This window comes from Chrysochloris asiatica, unplaced genomic scaffold (assembly GCF_000296735.1).
Source record: "Chrysochloris asiatica unplaced genomic scaffold, ChrAsi1.0 scaffold00007, whole genome shotgun sequence".
Taxonomy (NCBI): Eukaryota; Metazoa; Chordata; class Mammalia; order Afrosoricida; family Chrysochloridae; genus Chrysochloris; species Chrysochloris asiatica.
Window position 1 is genome coordinate 36,477,073 of NW_006408525.1, and position 7,201 is coordinate 36,484,273.

Here is a 7,201-nt window from a genome sequence, read left to right on the forward strand (position 1 = left end):
TCTTACATTCCAGGAACAGAGGACCCTAAGACCATCAAGGGAGAAGAGCAGGAGCAGACTGTGGGACCCTATCCAGAGAAGCAGCAGTGCCAGGGATGGAAGCAGAGATGATGACGAGAGATGGAGCAGCTGAGGACTTTAGACTCAGGGATGGAGAAGGGCTGTGTGCTGGCAGCCAGGGGGCAGGCTTAGCATCTTTCTCCCTCTGAGTGGCTGGTGGGCTCACACAGTGAACTTTGTGGTTTGCAGTTGAGTGCTTATCGTATGGAGCCACCACGCTCCCCAATTGACAATAAAACGACTAAAAAGACAGACAAATGCAAAATAAATGATTTCAATAAGATGATAAAAGATTTATCAGGTAATAATAAACAAAAATATGAAAAATCATATAGTAAAGAAAGTATGTATTAATTCACAACTTATCTCCAAACCTGTTGACCTTCAGTGGATTCCAACTCATAGCCACCCTAAGGACAGAAAAGAATTACCCCAGGAGCAGTCTGCCCCACCCTTCTCCTGTGGAGCAAGCAGCGAGTGAGTGGATTTCAACCACCGACCCATCAGTTAGCCGTTGAGTGCTTTCACCATTGTGCTACTTGGGCCCTTTTCACAATTACTCCCATCCATTGCTGCCAAGTCAATTCCCTCTGAAGAGGCATTGTAACAGTGGATAACTGCCCTACAGGGGAGTTGGAAACCCTTTCCCAGGCTGTAATCTTTACAAAAGCAGACTACAACACCTTTCTCCCATGGAGCGGCTGGTTGATTTGAACTGTCAACCTTTCAGTTACCAGTTGAGCACTTAACTACTAACCACCAGAGCTTCTTTCACAATTGATAGAAATTATATATTCTTTTCATGTGATCATGGGACATTTATAAAAGTTAATCATAATTGTTAAATGCCGTCGAGTTAGTTTCAACTCATAGCACAGTTTCAACTGTATAGGGTTTCCAAGGAGTGCCTGGTGAGCTTGAAACTCCAATCTTGCGGTTCAAACCAACATTGTGTCCAGTGCAGCAATCTACATTATCCCACAGCATCACACCACAATAAAAACCGCAATAAATCCCATGAAGAAACCAATTTTCTATGCCCCCTCAAACCCATTAAAAACCTTGAAAGTGCAAATCAAATCCTCTAAAGCTTGAATATTTACAAGAACTTTCCTGTATAAACCTTTACTCATAGGGGGAAATACAAACTACAGTTACAAACAACTGAAAACTGGAAAATAAAAACAGTGGGAATGCTGTATCTCAAAACTTAAGTGATAGATAAAAAATTGTAATGACAGGCAAAAGGAATAGATGGGCACCTAAAGATTATAATGTGTTCTTTCCAAGCTAACCCTCAGGCTTAAAGCAACCCTATATCCAAGTTCGGATGCTCCATAAATATTAAATATATGAAGACACAGAGACACACAAGTTCAGGGTTAGAGAGATAAGATAGGGACAGCACTCCAAAATATTATGAGTATTTATCTTGAGGTTATGGAATTTCTATTTTCTTTTGAATTTCCTAAATGTTCCCAGTAAGCATGCAGCACTTTTATAATCAGAACAAGTTTAAACAAAAGCACAACAAAACATAATTTACAATCACAGGAGAGTAGGAAAAATAACAAAACAAAACATAGCCTTGCCAAAATGATCAAGGCAATTAAAATCTCTCCCTTGCATTGACTTTCAAGCTCCAGTCGGATGAAAATTATTAAAAGTCTGTTTCTACTATGTTTGAGCACCACTTATATCTTCTGATCTTGTGCCTGGAAGTCAAGTGTGATGTGTACTGGCTAATAGCATAGAAGTACAGTCATCTCTGTTTTCAGGGAAAATCCAGCATCAAGACAGGTGGGCAACTACAAATAGCATGGTGATTAAGAAATATGGTTTAAGTTTTCCATTCGTCTCCTAACACAATCTTTGTGTGATAGAAAACAAAGTAGGGGCGCTTAAGAAGCTTTCCTTTTGATTGTTGCTTGGTGTTCTGTTTTTTAAGTAGATGGGAGATCATATAAATTACACTTCAAATATCACAAGCATCCCAGACAGCAATGTGAATTCACATGAGAAAACAAAGGGCAGTGTAAAGGTAATTTTGTAATTATAAAAGACAGCATAAATGCATATTTCTTTTCCTTTCTTGTCTGAACTGACTTAAAAATCAATAGTTTTAAACAATATGTATATAATTGTGTTGTTGGGTCTATAACACATACAAATATATTTGACAATAACAGCACAAAGGGGTGGGTGGGAGCAAAGCTGTATTGAAGTAGGGAAATAACACCAGATGGTATCTCAAATCCACAAGAACAAATGAAGACAGCCAGAAATGGTAAATAAGAAGGTTAATATAACAAACTATAAATATATACTTTGCTCTCCTTCCTTCTCGCAATTTCTTTCAAAAGCATAAGATTATATAAACCAATAGTTATAATAACGTATTATTGGTTTTTTAACATAGGTAGCTGTCATTAAGTACAATAGTCATATCATAAAAAGGGAAGAGAGATTGAAGCTTCTATAAACCCCCAAACCAACCCCATGGTTGTGCAGTAGACTCGGACAAAGTAGAACTGCCCCTTAGGGTTTCCAAGGCTGTAAATCTTTGTTAAGTAGTTGATGGGTTTGAACCACCAACCTTTTGATTAGCTGTCAAGTGCTTGACCACTGTGCCACTAGGGCATTTCAAAATTTCTATATCTCATTGGAATTCAGTCTGTAAAATTCAGAATTTGGTTCTGATAAGTTACAATGTAGATGGTAAACACTAGGGCACCTCTAATACTATTTTTAAGCGAAAAAAGTCATTAAAGGAATTAAAATGTTGCACTACAAAATATTCACCTCATGCAAAGGAAAGCAGTAAAGGGGGAAAGAACCAACAAAAACAGACACGAGATAAATAGAAAACACAAAGGAAAGTGACAAACATAAATCTAACTTTATTAATAATAATATCAATTATAAATGGATTAAGTAACACCATAAAACGGCAGAGATCATCAGAAAGGAAAAACAAAGCAAAGCCCAAAACCAAGACCCACTATATGCTGTCTATAGTTGACACACTTTAGGTTCAAAGATACGCATAGGAAGAAAATAAAAAGACGAATAAAGAAACGGCAGCCTTCAGAAAGCTAGAATGACTATACTATGAGACAAAATAGAATTTAACATAAAGAAATGCTACTAGAGAAAAGAAGGGCGTTTCGTAATGACAAAAAAATAATCCATGATGATACAACAATTCTAAACATATGTTCACCTTACAATAGAGTCTTAAAGCCCAGGAAGCAAAAACAGACAGAATTTAAATAGACAATCCAACAATAATACTTAGACATCACGACTCCACTTTCAATACTGAATAGAAAAACTAGAGAAAAAAAAACAAGGAGAAAATAGAAAACTTGAAAAACATTATAAACCAACTCTAAACTCACTACCATCAAGTTGATTCCAACTCATGGGAAGTCAGGATTTCCAGATAAAATTTCCCCTGGATAGGTTTTCTAAGGCTGTAAATCCTCATCCATCTACTGAGGAACAATTGTAACCATTGATTCTGACTCATAGAATTTACCAGCCACATAGGAACAGAAAACCTCATTCATCTACCGAGGAGTGGCTGGTATGTTTGAACTGCTGACCTGGGGGCTAGTAGCCCAGTGCTTATCCTACAGTACCACCAGGGCTGCTTATAAACCAACTATTTCTAGCAAATATTCACAGAATAAGTCACCAAACAACAGCATAATTCACACTCTCAAGCACACATAAAATAATCTCCAGGACACAGTCCAGGCCTTAATGCAAACCTTAACAGAAATTTAAAAGGATTGAAGTCATACAGAGTATGTTTTTGGAGCATTTACAAATATGTGGAAACTAAACAACCCACTACTAAATAACCAATAGGCCAAAGAAGAAATTAAGTGTGAAATTTAAAAATACATTCAGATGAATGAAAATGAAGGCAGAACATATCAAAATTTACAGGACGTAGCTAGCTCAATGCTTAAAGAGAAATGTACAGCTGTAAATGTATAGATTAAAAGTTGATTCTTCGAAAAGATCAACAAAATTGACAACATTTTAGATATTCCAGCCAAAAAAAAGAGAGAAAAGTCAAATAAAAAATATCACTGGCATGATTTTGTTTTGTTAAAATATATTTTCCAGGTCTCTTGGGCCCAGGAAGAAATGGGTTCTGGGGTTCTGGAGAGATTGTAGCCATTTCCTCATACTGTTCAGTAAAAAACAAAACAAAAAAACCTCACTACCACCAAGTCCACAGCAATTCATAGCAACCCTGTATTGGGTTTCCAAGGCTGTAAATCTTTATGGGAACAGAAAGCTTCATCTTTTTCACAAGAGTGGCTATTGAGTTTGAACTGCCTAGCTTGGGGCTTGCAGTCCAGTGTGTACCTTACAGCACTACATCACGACTCCTCTACCTTTCAGCAGAGGATTAAAAATTATTTTCTTCAGTAGTTTTGCACATATGGCTGCCTGTTCCTATCATGGTGATGGTGGTGGTTTTGTGCCATAGAGTCGGTTCCAACCCATAGCGATCCTGTATAGGTTTCCAAGGCTGTGCATGTTTATGGGAGCAGAAAGTCTCATCTTTCTCCCACACGGAATGGCTGGTAAATTTGAAGTGCTGACCTGAAATTTATGAGCTCAGCTCCATAAGCCACTATGCTACCAGAGTTCCTGTAACAGCAAAGCAAAACCTCCTGTGTTTTTTTGTTTTTTTTTTTCAGTTGTTTTCGATAAGACCTATTTTGCACCTACCTGAGAAAACAGGAAGCACCCCAGAACAGCTTCATTGCCTTGTGTTTATGCAGTGTTGTCTTTTCATTTGCTCTAGACCTCATGGTAAAAACAAAATTAATTTATGATTCAGTAGAATGATCAAGGGGTCCTATTCTTTGGGGAAGAGTACTCCAGAGACTTCTGGAAAGTTGAGGGGAAGAGCTGGCAAAGAAGTTACACAGAGTGTGAGGTAGTGATTGGGTACCAAGGCCCCCTTTTCCCTTTTCAGACGGAACCTGGCTACAGGATTCAGTTACCAGCCCTGTGACTCAGAGTGAGTTCTTTGCTAAACATCCGTATACTCATTTGTGAGATGATGTCATTCAACAAACAATGATTTCTCCCAGTTCCTATCACCACTCACCAAGCTCTTCAAGTGAGAATCCAAGAGTAATCATTCTTGATGTCTCCCTACTCCAACCCCTATCACATCCTATAGATTTATTCATCAATAATGCTCCCCTCAACTGACTTCACATCCCACGGCTGATAGCCTAGTCTATAACCCTTGCTTCTGACTTTCAAGTTTGTCATTGTTAACTGCCATGGAGTTAGCTCCTGGCTCATGACAACTCCTTGCTCAACAGAATCTGTTTCCACAGGACTTTCATTGGCTGAGTCTCAGAAGTTTGCAGTTTTTTTTCTTAGTCTGTCTTAGACTAAGTCTGTCTGCTGAAACCCGTTCAGCATCACAGCAACATCCAACTTTCTACTGACAGCCAGGCGGTGGCTAGGCCTGAGGGGGTTCACCGGGCAGGAGTCAAACTTCAAGTCCAGGGTACTTTATGCAATTCAAACAAAGGCAGAGGTTTGGTGACCGGTTTAACTTTAGGAAGCAAGCAAGACTCTTATGTTTACTACAGAATGTAAAACCACAGTCAACCCCCAAAGAAACCCAAAATGGGACTGGACTAAGGAGAGGCTCACTATGGGGGTCGGAATCGACTCAATGGCACTTAACAACAACAACAACAATAAAGACAACTTCTACTACTCCCATGGTAGACAGTACAACAGAGCTCACTCAAGAAATGCACTCTACACCAACTTTGGTCTCTGACATGGAAGACAAGGTTCTACCACTGAGCTGCTATGAAAGACGGCTCAGATATTGCCTCTCTGCTGTCTTCTCAACTCTCTACAGATCTGAACTGATCATGTCTCTAGACAAAACCCTTCAACCACTCTTGAAAGAAAGCCTACAATCTTCACCATGGCCTAGGATGCCCTGCTGCGAACTGGCCTGTCCTCCCTCAACTTCCCCATTTGTCCTTTTCTGGGACACTAACCTAGTTCCTCTCTCTTGGAACCTTTGCACTTAAGGCTCTCTCAATTCCTAGCTCTTCCCTGCCTCCTTCCCTTGCCTAATTAACACCATCCTACTCAGCTCACTCAAAACCTTCCTTGAGTCCCTAGGACTAGAAACCAAGCCTCCCTGTCAGATCTTTTGTACTTTTCCTTCACGGGAAGGGTTAAGGTGGGGTTAATAAGGACAACTACTACTTTCATGGCAGACATCACAATCAGCAAGAGCCCAGATGCAACTTGGAGTCCTGCTCAATACAGTGTTCCAAGTACCCACTACGGATTCATCAGAGTGATGGTTTTATGAGTTTAATTTTTGTACTTTGGCCAATGTATCCTTTAAATCTTCCATATCCTAAATTTCCAACCTCCTTAAGTAGCTTGCACTATTACTATCCAAAGTGGCTTTCATAGATCTAAACCAAATTTACATTACAATTTGAATCCCTTTCTTGGAAATGACTGCTTTACTAAGAGTCTGGAGAGCTGAAAACAGCCTAGTGACCTAAAAAAAAAAAAAAAAAAGTACAAGCAAATCTTAAGACACTGATTATAATTTTATGAAAGCAAAGAGAAAGAAAACTAAGGAATAATTCATAAGCCTATGGTGCAACTATGGCAATAGAATTGTTTACTCAATTTACATCAACTTTTATTACCTACTGTAAGTCAGTGTGGTGTTTTCAGAGTGCCAAATGCTATGTATCTCTAAAGTGCTTCCATCACAACGTTAATGGCTAACACTTACTGAACAAATATTAGATGCCAAAGACTGTCTAAGAGCTTGTCACACACCAAACTTCCTTAACCTTCATCAATAACTCTTAAGAGGTAGGTGAAAGTATGATTACCCTTCATTATATAGACGAAAATAAACTGAGGCGCAGAAAGAAGACCAAAATATCCATGTTCAGAGATGCTGGGATTCAAAAAGTTTGCCTCCCCCATACTTTTTCCTATACAGGAGTCACAATGTTGTTCTTAAGTGCTGTCGAGTTGGTTCCAAACCATAGTGACCCTCTATAGAGTTTCTGAGGAGCAGCTGATGAGCTTGAACTGT

The 7,201-nt window shown here is 39.0% G+C and overlaps 1 protein-coding gene across 1 annotated transcript in view; it reads right to left on the minus strand.

Moving 5' to 3' along the window:
* Positions 1 to 7,201, minus strand: part of PITPNC1 (phosphatidylinositol transfer protein, cytoplasmic 1) — a 366,383-nt gene that overhangs the window by 218,472 nt on the left and 140,710 nt on the right. The gene's annotated exons all lie outside the window — the stretch shown is intronic.